This window comes from Rattus norvegicus, chromosome Y (assembly GCF_036323735.1).
Source record: "Rattus norvegicus strain BN/NHsdMcwi chromosome Y, GRCr8, whole genome shotgun sequence".
NCBI classification, from domain to species: domain Eukaryota; kingdom Metazoa; phylum Chordata; class Mammalia; order Rodentia; family Muridae; genus Rattus; species Rattus norvegicus.
Genome location: NC_086040.1, coordinates 7671434 through 7687632, shown reverse-complemented (window position 1 = coordinate 7687632; position 16199 = coordinate 7671434).

Below are 16199 nucleotides of genomic sequence, written 5' to 3'. Positions count from 1 at the left end.
ATGCAGAGCCTGAAGGACAGGCCATTCAGAGCCTGGCCCACATGTAGCCCATACATATACAGACACTGAAACTAGATAAGATGGATGAAGCTAAGAAGTGCAGACTGACAATAACTGGATTTTGATCCCTGCTGAGAGACACAGCCATAATATGTCTAATACAGTGGGAAATGCCATCATCAAACCATTGAATTAAGAACCAGACCCCTGTTGGAGGAATTAGAGAAAGGATTGAAAGAGCTGAAGGTATTTGCAAACCCATAATAATAACAATATCAACCAACCAGATCTTCCAGGGACGAAACCACAACAGAAAGACTATACATGGACTGACCTATGTTTCCAAATGGATGTAGCAAAGGATGGCCTTCCTGGAAACAAAGGAATGAGAAACTCTAGTTTCTGCCAAGATTGGACCCCCAGTGCAGGGGAATGTGGGGAGGCATGGGGAGGCCGTGGGTGGAGATGTGAACTCTCTTATAGAACGGTGGGGGGAAAGGTTAAGGGGCTTAAGAACTGGAAAACTGGAAAGGAACATTCGAAATGTAAATAGGAAATACCCAACAACAAGAGAGAGGGGGGGGAAGAAGAAAAAGAGGAAGAAGAAGAAGAGGAAGAAGAAGAAGAAGAAGAAGAAGAAGAAGAAGAAGAAGAAGAAGAACAACAACAACAACAACAACAACAACAACAACAACAACAACAACAACAACAATGGAAACAGAACGAAAACTAAACATTAATTCTTCTCCATCCCCTCTCTTCCTCAGCTGTTGTTTAAGCAGTCATGTTAGTGAGAAGGTATGAGTGTAATTTCTGATATTACTTTGAGAAACCATCTCATAATAAACTTTACACTTTTACAATTTTCTCGCACCTTTTCTGTAATGTTCCTCAGCCTTGAATCAAGTGATATTTTGTAGATAGAGCCATTGAGGCTAGACTTGAAATTTCTATCTTGCATTTTGAATGGCTGGGATATTCACTGTGATCTTTGTTGCAGAGACTGTAATTAATTCTGTATATAAGGACACATGGCTGTGATTGTTGTTAGGTAAGATACTTGCTTAAGTAAGTAATGGGCTGTACATTCTCTCCCATAATCTCAGCTTAAATAGCCTTACATATGTGGCTAAATTACTAGTACCATCCATGTTCATTGAACAGGACTTAAGCAAAATTAGAGAGCTGTTGGCTATCCCCAAGTCATTTATGCCATTGCACTGCCATTATGGTTATCCTGCCATGTTGATCATTGTGTTTTACAGGCATGATGTGAATAATCACTTGAAACTGACAAGACTGATGATTGTAATTACATGTTATACTAGAAATTGACCTGTGCTTGGCACTTCTTCCTGTATAAGAATATTGACTTTCTGATAGGCAGGAGAATGGAAAATTTAAATTTGATCTTAATGTAACAAAAGGAAATTAAACTTTTTCCTGCTATAGCGTGTTTAATTTTTTGAAGCAAAAAAAATCCATTTACTTGATGTTGTGGAAATATCATTTAACAATATAACCCTTACTTCTTTTAAATGATTAAACGTCACATATACTTGGTAGCTGTAATACTGTATAAAATTGGCAACAGGATAGGGACAATGAAATATTCTCTGTTTTATGCAAATGGATAGTATTAATGAACAAAATTATGTACCAAGCTTCATGCTGAAGGTAACTAATTACATTTATTCAATTGTATCTAAGATAATTTCATATTAGCTAGGTATCCATTGCGTAATAATTATGATTAAATTATTAAGTAAATATTAAAATAAGCATACTAGATTTAAGAACTGGACATGGAAAACAAAATATTTTAGAATAATCAAAAATATTTATTAAAAGCAAAATGATGAAAACATTGTATATATAAAAGCAGCCTGGAGCTTAATGTTTTATAGTGTCTTATAGTGTGTTCCAGTGAGGTGGCCAAGCAGATAAAATTTCATGCTTTGAAAAACCAAGAACCTAATTTTGATACCTACACATATATGTTTGGAAGACTTCCATATTCACTACGTGACCTGAACACATAAAAGCTTAAACAGAATATTAATAATGAGACTAATTAGATCAATAATAATAAGATAAAAAAAAAACAAAACTCTAGGAACATTTTAAAGAAATAATGTATTGTATTGGCCCTAAAAAGGGAAGCTCAACACATTTTCTTAGTACATTAACTATTCAAAGAAAAACTAAAAGGCTTTTACTTCATTCTATATGAAAGGAAAACACATCAGTTCGATTATGTAAAGAAAGAGAGAACTGCAAACTGTAAAATTAATATAGTCATTCCAGAGGAAAGAAACAAACACTAAGCCAAGGTTCTATAAGTAAACATTTGGAGGATTTACTGCATAATATTAACATATTTAATCGAACACATCTTAAGGTGATAAAGAAAAGAAGCTGGATAAATTAATGCCTGAATGCAGTCTCAGCACCTTGAATGTGGCAAGATGTCTCAATTTCAAAGATACCTTGAAATACATGAGAAAATTATAAATAGGTTGAGTTTATTATGGAATAAGTATTGTAGTATTAGCTCAGTAGTTAAGAGCACTTACTACTCTTTAGACCAAACACGTTGAGTTTCCAACATTCCTCAAGCCACTTGCAACAAACTGTAAAAGCAGTTCCAAGGGTTCTGACATCTTCTGGTCTTCCCAGGTGCCTGCGTTCATGTGCTAATGTCTATACATAGACGTTCACACATAACAGATCATTAAAATAAAAAGATTCGTGAATGTATTTTCTGCACAAATTATAAATAGTAAGCCTTCTACATATGCAAACACAATGGATGCAATGAAATCAGAAAGGAGACAATTCACAAATAGTATGAAGAGTAAATTAAGGATTAATGTTTACACAGTTCAGTAAGCATAAAACGCTAAATTTCACGATTGAATTGCAATGTAAATGTTAAAAAGAATCTAGCATTTGAATTTATGAGTGAAACTGTTTTATAAATTATTTTATTTATTTACATTCCCTCCATTGTACACGCTCCTGGTCCCCTCCCACAGTTCCTCATCCCATTCCACCTCTTCCTTCCCTGACTCCAAGAGGATGCTCCTCAGATCCTGCCAGGCACCATAATACCTGTGGTCTCAAGTCTCTCAAGGATTAGGCCACACCAGGCAGTCCTCTGCTATACATGTGTCAGGGCATCAGACCTGCATGTGTATGCTGCCTGGTTGGTGGCTCAGTGTCTGGGAGATCATAGCGGTCCAGATTAGTTGAGACTGCTGGTCTTCCTATAGAGGTTGCCCTCAGCTTCAACTTCATCAAACCTTCCCCTACTTCAACAACTGACAGAAATCAGAGATTGATACCGTTTTAAAATATATGTATCATTTAATTTTGAATGGTAAACTATGGGTTCTTTCAAATAAAATTGATGGCAATATGTATTTATTATACTCTTCTGAGATGGAAATTTGGCAGTATTTATAAAAGTATTACATTATTTAACAGCTTTGACATCATTCCAACAATGTGTTTGCAATTTATACAAAATATAATGTAAATAATCACCATTGAGTACTGTGCCTGAGTCAGTGTTCATGCTGATTTTCTTTAGCGAACTTTAGTTAATTAAAAATGAAAATAATCTGAATGGCACAACTCGGTTATTATTTAAACCAATGAGTATACTACCATTTTTTAAACGCATGAGATACCATGTAGAAATTCCCCATAACATGTATTCAAGATATATTGTTAAATGAAAAACAAATGACAGAATATTGCATTATGTAATCAAAATGCATAAGCAGAAGATTTACACACTTCTATAATTTTGTCAATGTTGAGTATACCTCCAAAAAGAGCAGGGGAGACAGAACACTGGCAGTTCTAGGTGAAATTGAGCTACATAGTGGGACCCAATTTTTAAAACAAATAGAGCAGACTTGAAAGAATATCTCCCAAACTTTCTTGGTGGTTACATTTAGAAATTTTAAGAAAGCAAGTTATTCTTTTACAATTCCATACATGCACAGCACATGTATGGAAACCCTCTATACTCTCAACCTCATCCTCACCAAACAACATACCCTCTTTTGACTAAATCCTGATAGCACGTGCATATCTTTATATTTTGCTTCATGACCCCTGGATAACCTGAGCCTTTTTGGTTAACATGGGCGTGAAGCTATACAGTTAACCACTAGTAAGAAACCATTGACTACATCTTTTTTTATTGTCCAGCACTGCCCTTAGTTACTGTGAATAGGCAGGGTCAATATAATTTAGGGTCTGTTCAGATAGATGTAACTATTGCGACTTCCTGAGTGTCACAACTGAATAATGTTCAGATTACAACATCTCACAGATCTTGTTACCTATTAATTAGCCCTTGAAAGAAGCCAAGCCCTGAACATCACCTTATCTCTAAGCCAGAAATTATATCCAATGGGTAATTATTTCAAAATGAAAACATACTTTTCTCCAAGGGACTCTCACTGGGTACACAATTCAACTTTAAGGATAGATGGCATAAAAAGCAGTAAGGGAAATCAGCATTATCTTTGGAGAATCCTTGTCTCATCATCCATCCGGACTTTTTCTTCACAATTTCTTTTTCCTTTTTTAATTTGTTTAATTACTTATTAATTGTTACTCTGTATGTTTTTGTATATATTGTTTCCTGTTTTTATGTTTCCATTGAATTGTCCAGTATGTGAATGGTAGCCTGGGTCTCTGTGTCTGTACCTGATTCTTGTGCCTTTTATTGGCTCTTTTCTCTCTGCTTCTTCTGTTCTACTCCAGTTAATTATTTTTTTTTTTAATTTTGTCCCTTAAATGATTATTTGTTTTCTACTGAGGGTCAGAAGGAGTGTAGATACAGGTGGCAGGAGAGGTATAGAAGAAGCGGGAGAAATAGAGGGAAAAGAAACCGTAATAAAATATATTGCATAAAAATGTCTAATTTTAAGAAAATAATTTTAAATTGATACTTTCTATGGCCTATCTGCTCCCTTTTCTCAAAGTCCTAACTAGTTTCATACCCAAAGTTTTAATCACTTTCCAACTCACAGAAAGTGATTTGTTTACAGCCAACCTGGAACTGCAACTACTTTAGTGAAGCTTCTGCACGCTTAAAGTAATGCAGTAGGAGAGTCTTTAAATGCTTTCAGAGACATCAATCCATTGAGGTAAAGTGGGTATTTCACATGATGGATGTTACAAATTTTCAATGGGAAGATATACATTTTTGATACTTCAGTTTTCATGAAACTCTTCAAGATCAAACTAAAAGTTGTATGGGATACAATCAAGGAATACGTATGTTCCTATGAAATTTTCACAGTTAACCTAAATAATACTAAAATACCATTAATAAATCAGAATATATTGTATCCTAAGCCCACATAAACATGACAGTTAAGAAATAGAAGTAGATGTGTATCAGTGGATAAAAGCTGTTCATGGAAAGGCACTATTTTATTTCTGAAACAATTTCACTTCGTTGTTAGATGGGTTAAATCAAAGCCTGTTAATGGATGTCTTGCTGTAAAAAAACATTCTCTCACTAAGGGACTCTCAAAACTTGTTGTAAAGTGTGCAAGCATTTCAATCAATCATCTGTAGCAATTTTGGCAATGTCTTTATAACATTAAAATGACTGTACAGGACTTAGTGTTAATCAATATCTCTTCTTCAAGCAGAATACTCATTTCATTGTTGGTGTAACAAAATTTTAAATTCAGTTTTATGTAAATTAGATGATGACGGTGATGATGGCATTGATGATGATGGTGGTGGTGGTGATGAAGATGATGAAGAAGTCAAAAAAGAACTTTTGGGACAGAAAACAAAGCCCATACAATTTTCAGTGTTTCTCCTATCTTTAGTATATAGAAGATCGACAGTGAAAAATAATCTATAGTAAGTGCTATGTTGGGAAGGAAGAGGTTTAAGCTCAGCAGTAGCCCACAAACCACCAGTAGACAATGCAAATTTTGTCATGAGAATTTTATAACTATTCTACAAGAAATCATTATCATAACAATAGCAATGAACCAATATAATTTTGTGAGGCAGCAAATTGCCTTTCAGAGTTTAACTCATATACGTAAAGTTATCATGGACAGAGTGCAATCCATGGCTGTCAGGACCAAAGCCCATGGATTTTAGGTCTTGGTGCCCTAGGATTTTTAAAATGAATGACATAATGAAAGCAATGTGCAACTCTGAATGTCTTGCCATATAAGTCACAAAGACACCATACTACATGCTGTGCATCAGGTTAGACCTTTTTTATTCATATGTATTCAGAGTTTCAATGATTAAAATGGTTGAGTTTAAGAAGAGGGCATTTTTCAGGCTGCATTTACCTCTCTAGTGTGCAGTTTGATTTCGGTGGATCATTACACAGTTTTTAATTTTATTTTATTTGAACAGGTGATGTAATTTAACTGTACATATTAATGTCCCTCAGTTGGATATTTCCATAATGAAGACACCATGCACTGAACTAATGTAACTATCATTTTCATTGGCTTTCCTGCAACTTAGCAAATGTTAGGATACTCTATTCTACTTTTAGAGGTAAAAAGTGACTTGCAGAGAATACAAAAATTCTTAATAGATTTTCAGAAGTTTTTTTTTTTTATTTTAGAATTTTTATTTTATTTTATTTATTCTTCATACCTACATACAATGTCCCTTGATCAAACCTATCCTTAGCTTGGTTCTACTCTTTCCAGATACATTCTCTTTCCAGTTTCATGTTCTTTATATTTTCCTTTTTTCTTTTCTTTGTAATCCATTCGTTCACTGAGGACTGCCTACTGGGATGTTCCCTAATCTTGTTGTCTTAATCATGGGCAGGACGTGTGGATACAAGTGTAGATGCAGTGAGTCCATGGGTCCAATAACTGTGTTATGTCCATATTGCATCCTCTCTCTCCTTATGTTCTGCCTTCTCCTTTTCTTCAATGTTTCCCCAGCCTTATGCTCAGCATTCTTCTTCTAATGGTCTTAGCACTTATACCAGTTACATATATCTGCAGTAATTGTTGCACAGTACACCTATACATTTCTCTGACCACAGGTCATATAAGCTGTAATCTATGGACAAAAACAGTAAGAATAGGAAGGCAGTTTGACAACATGGCTACTTAGCAAAACAGGAATAGTAGGAACTTCTCTATGGCCATCAGAGCCATGGGAAAATTTGACCATGTTTATAATATGACATCTGACTTTCCTTCTATAGAAGAGGCTTAAAATCAAACAAATAGTTTCCTATTTTCATAAGATTTAGATATTTCTCTTCATAGTTCTGTTTTTTCAATCGGGACAATGATATCTAGCTTTATCAATATCCATGCCAATGATGAAATTTTGCTCTTTTAATGCTTAAATAAAGATTTAGTGTCTGAGGATGTTATTCATCCCATTTTGTAACATGGATATTGTGAAAAATTAGAAGATAAACTCATTCAATGAAGGTATCACAGGAATATACAGATAGATTCCTTCAGGTACATATTTCATCAGTGGTACTATTGAATCACAAGTGATTTCAGGTTTTAATTTCTATATCGATCTCAATAATAGCTATATTAAAATTTAGTTCAAGCAACTGTATACCAGGTTTCCTTTTTCCACCAAACATTAGAAAAATTGTCATTTGTATTTAAACTTCACAATGATTTGTGCATTTAGTATTTTTCATGTACTTTTTGATAATTATTGTGCAATTATTTTAAGCATTTATTCAAATATGTAACATATTTCTGAAGAATAAGATATATTGGGTCTTATGGATATGATCCCTATGTCAGATAAAGATTTGGAAAACACATTCTTTTATGATGAGGTAAATTGTACCATCATTGCACTGATTCTTCTGCTGAGTAGTTTCAAGTGCTGTTCATGATATCTATGGAAAATTGAAGGAGAGGAAAATGTAAGAGCAAAACTATGTTATATGTTAAATATATGGAATCCTCTGTTCCTGTATTTGTTCATAACAAAAAGCATGTTATTAAACGGGAAATTACTTCTATGTTCCCTACTATAGCTCAATCCTCAATACTCAGTCATATTTCAATTGCCTATGGTCCTAGTGTATGATATATCTATGCCTGCCTTCTGAAGAAATTTCCATTCCCTACCACCTATTTATGAACTATCAAAATAGAAGTCCACCAGTAGAGATTGGATTTAAGAGCACAGTAATAATGTACAGTGAGACAGTAATCTAGGAGATTACTGTTAAAGAAATAGCAAATTTAGTAATTAGGTTTTTCAATTTACATGCCAAACTTTGCCCCCTCTATTGTGCCTTCCTCCCAGAGACTCTATACAATCATCTTCTCTCCTAAGATGATGACAAGCCTAGATGGCTCCAACTCTGAAACATTAAGTCTCTTCAGGATGAGGCACATCCTCTCCAACTGCAGTCAGATAAGCTAACCCTGTTTGGGAACAGATTCCTCAGTCAGGCTTCAACTTGAGTACAACAGGATATCACCCACGCAAGTTTTTGCAGAACCCACATGAAGATTGATCTACATGTCTGCTACATATGCACTAGGGCTTAGGTCCAGCCTGTGCATGATCTTCGGTTGGGGGCTCAGTATCTAAGAGCTCCCAGTGGTCTAGGTTCATTGACCCTGTTGGTCTTCCTGGTGCTTTCCCATGGGATGGGTCCCAATTTGCACTGGCAATTCATTCAGTCCCTTAATTTCTTTTAGACTTGACATATTGTCTGTAGAAAGTTTTGTGAGTGTACTTGTGTCTTTATCCCTCCACTGGTGGTCCTTCCTGACTACAGGAGTTGACCTATTCATGTTCCATATCACCAATGTAAGTCACAGCTTATGTCACCCCATTGATTCATGGTACCTTCCTTATCCCAGGTCTCTTACTCATCCTGGAGATTTCCCTTACCTCCTCATCTCCATAAGTTCTAGATTTCCATTACTCCTCATGACTATCTGGCCATATCTTCTGTCCCTTCCCACATGTAATCCATTCTCCTCTCCCTTCCTTGTCCCATCCAGTTCCTTCCCTCATTCTGCCTCCAAGACTATTTTATTCCCCATTTTAAGTGAGAGTCAAGCATCTGCACTTGGGCCTTTATTCTTGTTTATCTTCTTTGGATCTATGAGCTTTGAGGAGGGTATCCTATAGTTTATGGATAATATTAACTTGTAATTGAGCAATTTCAACATCCCTGAAGTATTATAATTTTATAGTAGTATTCACTATAGAAATTTATAGTTCAGTATGAGTGAATGTCAGGAGGGGCAAAAATTAAGAAAAAAGAAACTTAAAACATAGATCAAATCACAAATTTTACCAGTTGATACTATTATAATATCAATACTCTACTACCATAAGTAATTATTATCTCACAGGTGATTTTTTAAATGATACCAAATTTTGCAGGCAAGTGATGTTTTTACCAAATAATTATGGATAGTATGACTAAGATCAAATAAGTTATATATATTGTTTTCATTTTGATATCACTTTCTGGCATTTTTCCTCAAACATGATGTATATTAAATTAAACATTAAAGTATTAATTTTAAATTTTAATAGTTATTTTAACCTAACCTATAAAGTAACAGTTTTCCTTATGTCATGTTTGTAGACATTCAACTTCATCCTTCCTTCCTCAGTACTTTTTCCCACCCCCACTATGTCCCGAACACTTGCACTATTCTGTCTGTGTTATTCTTACTACATTCATACACCACATGTTCAATAACTTCCAACACATACTGTTTAAAACCCTAATTTCTAATTCATGAGACACATTCCAGTTTATTGAACTCAAACCACTCACAGCTTCACATAAATACAAGTATATGAAAATGAGATTCTATTATCTACATGAGAAAGGACACATGGTATTTGCCTTTCTGAGTCTTTGTTACCTTACTCGGTATATTTTCGAGTTACATCTATTTTCCTGAAACCATCATAGTTTAATTTTCCTAGGGGTGAATGAAATACCATTGTGTATATTGTGTTAATCTTGCCTTTCTACCTATCAATGAACATTTCTTACTATTCTCAAATAAAAAGCAATAGATTTCCTTAGGAATAACGATGAGAAAGCTCAGATACAGTAGTCAAGATTTATTACTGACAAATTAAGAAAAAAATTTTCAAAGATAAAAATAATGGCATATTTGTGTTTATATTAATTAGAGATGTGTATTTTGATAAAGGTTATTGTATTCATAATATTTTTACTAATTAAAAATGGAGAATTTAGAGAATGTTTGTAAAATTGTCTATCACTAAGTGATATTTCCACTAAAATTTATTTTTTATAAAATATTTTGATATATATATATATACATATTTAATTTACCTTCAAAATAAAGCATATTAAGAAGTTACTGTAATAAAATTCAATAACAAAACCAAATATCTGTAATATGCATAAACAGCAGACTAGGTGTTATTGAAAAACTCTCCAGTTAAATTAAGAGACTTAGAAAGGAGTTAGCATTTTAATAGAAATGCACATGTCAAACAAGATACAATAAAATCCTGAAACTTTAGCAAGATGGTTACTATGCATTCCTATATGTAAGGTTTCATCACACACATGGTACATGAAGAGAATGTATATATGAGAAATATATATTCATATTTAACATTATAAATTTCTTCATAAACCCAAGCAGACATGTATCTATTTTGTTTCTTAAAAGTATGTACAAAGTACAAATATTTGCTTTCATTACAGGAATAAAGAAAAGGCCTTCTCACTGCACAATCTCATGATATTATGAAACAATTCTTCCAACAATGCAAAGTGAAATCTCATGAAGAGCACTGTACCTGAAGTCACAGTTTCTTACCTTGTGTTTGGTTTTGCACACTGTTACCGCCATTTCATTATAACCAAGTTGAACCCAAAGGTATTCTCTGCCCCAAGGATCCATTTCTATTATATTGTTATATTCAGACATGTTCAGTTAAATTTAACCACCGACCACGCCAAAGTGAGGATGTATAAAATACCCAACAGAAACCTGAGAAGAAATGCTTCAAAAATAAATTCATGCCTAACAATTATACAAAATGTCTTTTACTTGTTGTAACACAACGTCTATCCATTTTCACTGTATTGATTGGTCCTGGGTATATTCACAAGCCAAGAAAATTGTATATAAATCAGGAAACAACTTGTGAGATTTAGTTCTTTCTGTCTATTATATAGACTATGAAGACTAAACTTAGATATCAGTGCTTAATAGAATGCAATTTTTCACGGTGTGTCATTTCACTGTTTCTCAGATTTTTTGTATAATTGAAAAGGTATAGCTAAAGCCTGTTATTTAATATTTTTCCCACTCCAACTCAATTTCTACTCTAATTCTGAATGATAAGTCCAACTGGGATCTGATTACATATATTGGTTCATACTTATTTTTTTTTAAATCATGAGGCAAAAATTTTATATCTAGAAAGTTAACTTTTGGGAGGACATTTTACTGGAAATTTAGTTCATCCCTTTTCATTAGTTTTGTCTGAATGACTATATTATTTATTAATTTGTTTTAAATTTTTAGATATATTGTGTGGTTGTTTGTGTGTGTGAGTGTGCCTGAGTGTGTATACATACATACATATTTATATTTGATAATTCAAATCTAATATGACCAGAGAAAGTTGCTTGAGTGTTATTGATTATTTATGGACACAGTGAATTTTTCTTTATGCTGTAAATAAAACCATGTACTGTATATGTATGTACTGTATATAATATGTACTGTATATTTTTTCAAAAGCAATGTTTAAATATGTTTACTACATCAAGCATACTAAATGCAGCTTTAGCTTTTTCCACACTAATTTTATCTCTTTAGGTGTCTAGAAAGAAATACACGGAAGCATGAATCATCTCTTAACTCCAAATGTAGGTAGACTCAATGATATATCTTGCTTTTGTATATGATTGTTCACCATTAGTTCATAAATTTTATATTTAATTTGCTCTATTTATGTTAGAAAGGTGTGGCACATTGCTTTTGTAATGTGTGGTACATTGTATATATGTATTCGCTGATAAATTTCTTCTGCCAACAAACATTAAGAATAAATGATATATTAACACTATTACAAAATCTAAGATCATTCAGTTTCTTCCATAATCAAACACCAGAATGCATAAATATCAGAAGCATTTCCTGATTTTGACTATTAACAGAAGTATTTGATGTACCATTCCTATAAACATATTTTGATATTATCCAATAAAATTTCTTCAAGGAGTAGTTTAAATATTAATGAAGGTAAGTATAGTCAAATTGTTAGTATATTTGAATCACAAATTATGTCAGTATTTTACATAGCCAAATATGCATAAACATGTAATTTTACACCTGGATTCCATAAACGTGCATTTATATATTTCCACTCAAAATCAGCTTGGTCCAAATTACACGCATTCTCACAATTACATTCTTACATACACACACACAAGCATACATTCCTGTAAATACATACTTACACGGACATCCTTTCTTACATATGCATATGGAGCAAAAGACCAAGCACCAGTGAAGAAAGATGTGCTCCAATCTCTATTACATAGAGAAAGAAATCGCTTCTACCCTTTTAATGCTAAGTAAATTAAACCCAAGTTTGTAAGATAAAAGTCTTGTTCCTTTTGATAATAGTAAGCCTGCGTTGGTATAAAGAAATGACCTGTTTTGACCCATGGTAAGGAAAAACCTGCCTGCACCTTCTGTTCTTTTCAGCTTCTTCTCATTTTCCTCTTCTCCTCTGCATTCTCCAGATTGCTCTCTTATGTTACCTATTTTCTCTAAGTTTGTTCCTCTCTACATTTCTTCTCAGCCCAGATATATTTGGCTCAGTTCTACTAAGCTCAGTTCTCCTTAGCTCAAAACTGACTTTTCAGCTTGGCCCCTCTCCAGCTCACTACATCAGTCTCTGTCCTTCCTGTTCAGTCCTTCTCTCTCAGTCCTTCTGTGTGTCTTTTCTTTCTCCTTAGCACCTATATATCTTTCAGAATACATGATCATGTGTCACAATGTTCATCACAAGTTCATATGAAAGATCAAAGCATATATTAAAATATAATTTACAACCGAGAATGTTTACATGAATATCCATCAGGAATATTTATCTGGCTAGATATTCATCACCAGTGTCAGCTCTACAGGATCACTGAAGATCCAAAACCATAGTTGTTAGAAAAGTTATATATAGAAAAACCGAGACAATATCTTATCTTCTGTCCTTGCACTTGTCACAAATTGTTTGTTCTCTTTTTATGACTCTTGATAACTAAATCGCAACCTCTTGGAATGTGTTCTGAGTAGGAGAAAGTCTGATTACTATCTCAGAACAATTAACTGGTGACACCTGGGAGACTGGCAGAGTTGTCACTGTAATTCTAACTATTAGAAAGAGACTTATAGCAGTTCCACTATAAAAGAGCTTAATAACCATTGATATAATTTTAGGAATTATTGTACGATCATTACTAAGAATAAAGAATTCATCTATTTGTCTGCATAGCATCATTATGGGACAGTACGACTTCGTAGGCCTGCAGAGATCTCCTCCAAAGGAGTGTGCTTTTACTCAATGACTGTTATATATGTCTAATAATAATAACAGGAATAATATTTTAATAGTGAAAAACTTTCCCAAAATGAATCCATTACAGACTTGCTTAATAAGGGTGAACCAGTTGTAGATTATAAAATAATCCGAGGCTGTTTATCTGAGTATGATCACCTGCTCGTTATTAGCTTGTCCCGTTATGGCTCCTGACACTTTCTTCTCAGTTCCACATGGAACCTTCTCCAAAACTGACAATGTGGTCCATCACAAAACAGTCCTCAACAGATACAAGAAGATTGAATTAATCCCATGCATCCTATGAGATCACTAAAGACCAATACTGGTCTCCAATAACAACAAGAACAACCAAAGTCTAACATATACATGGAAGCTGTAGAATGATTTCCTCGAGGAGAACTTGTTCAAGGAAGAAATAAAGAAAAAAATTGAAGAAACTTTGAATTTAGTGAAAATGAAAGCATAACTTGGGGATACAAAAAACAATGCTAAGAGGAAAACTCATAGCTCTGAGAGCCTCCACAAAGAAACAGGAACTATGATACACTAGCAGTTTGGCAGAACACCTGAAATCTCAGAACCAATAAAAATCCAAATACACCAAGAGGACTAGACAGAACTAAATAATCAAACTCTGGACTAAAGTCAACCAAATAGAAACAAAATGAATTATATAAAAAATTAATAAAACCAGGAGCTGGTTCTTTGAAAAATCTAGAAGATAGGTAAATCCTTAGTATTCAAATTAAAAATAATACAATCTGAAGTGAAATAGAGATATAACCATAGAAAATGAGGAAGCTCAAAAATTATCAGATCCTACTATAAAAGCCTATACTTAACAAAACTGGAAAGTAAGGATTAAATGGATAATTTTCTAGACATATACAAGGTACCAAAGTGGAATCACGATACAATAAAGTATATAAATACTCCCATAACTCGTAAAGTAGTAGAAGCAGTCATTAAATATTTCCCAACCAATGATCCCAGGACCAGAAAGGTTTAGTACAGAATTCTCTCAGACATTCTTAAAATACCTAACACCAATATTCTCCATACTATTCCACAAACTAGAAATAGAAGGAACACTACACAATTCCTTCTCTGATGCCACAGTTATGCTTATAACTAAAGCAAACAAAGACCCAACAAAGAAAGATAATTTCGGACCAATTTTTCCATGAATTTCCATGCAAAAATTCTCAGTAAATTTCTTACAAGCCAAATCCAAGAACACATCAAAACAATGATCCATCATGATCAAGTAGGCTTCATCCTGGAGATACAGGGATGGTTCAATATACAGAACCTGATCACTAATCAAACTAATCCCACTATAAAAACAAATTCAAACAAAACAAAACAATCATCTCATGAGATGCTGAGAAAGCATTTTACAGAACCTACCCCTTCATGTTAAAAGTCTTGGAAATATCATAAATTCAAGGACCATACTGAACTCAGTAAAAGCAATAGACTGCAAACCAGTAGCCAACATCAAACTAAATGGAGAGAAACTCAATGCAATCACGCTAAAATCAGGAACTAGACAAGGACAGCCACTCTCTCCCTACCTTTTCAATATAGTATTTGAAGTTGTAGCCAGAGTAATTAGGCAACAAATAGAGGTAAAGAGATACATATTGCAAAGGAAGTATTCAAAATGTCACTATATGCAGATGATGTGGTAGTATATTTAAGTGGCCCCAATATTTCCACCTGGGAATTTCTAAGCCTGATAAACAAATTTAGCAAAGTGGCAGACTATAAAATTGATTCAAACAAATCAGTAGTCTTCCTCTACTCAAAAGAGAAATAGGCCAAGAAAGAAATTACAGAAATGACACACTTGACAATAGTCAAAAAGCATATAAAATACCTCAGTGTGACTCTAACCTAGCAAGTGAAAGACATATAGGACAAGAACACATGTCTCTGAAGAAATAAATTGAAGATCTCAGAAGTAAAAAGATCTCCCTTGTTCGTGTATTGACAGGACTAATATTCTAAAAATGGTCATTTTGCCAAAAGCAACCAACAGATTCAATGCCATCCCCATCAATATTACAACTGAATTCTTCACAGACATAAAAATGACAGTTTGCAAATTTATTTGGAATAAAATAAATCCCAGGATAGAGAAAACTATTCTCAAAAATAAAAGCATTTTGGGGAAATCACCATCCCTGAGCTAAAGTTGTATTACAGAGCAATGGTGATGAAAAACTGTATTGTATTTGTATTGAGACAGGCAGGTAGATCATGGAATAGAATTGGAGATGCAGAAATGAACACACACAGCTATGGCCACTTGATAGTTGACAAAGGATCTAAAACCATCCAGTGGGAAAAAAAAGATAGCATTTTTTAAAAATAATGTGCTGTTTCACCTGAAGGGCAAAATGTAGAAGAATGCAAATCAATATATTCCTATCTCCTTGTCCAAATTTCAAGTAAAAGTGGATTAAAGTCCTCCACATAAAGATCACAAGTGGAACAGAAAGCCCTTGGTCCTGCTATGACTGAACCCCCAGTGAACATGATTGTTGGGGGGAGGGTGGCAATGGAGGGATGGTGGGGATGCGAAC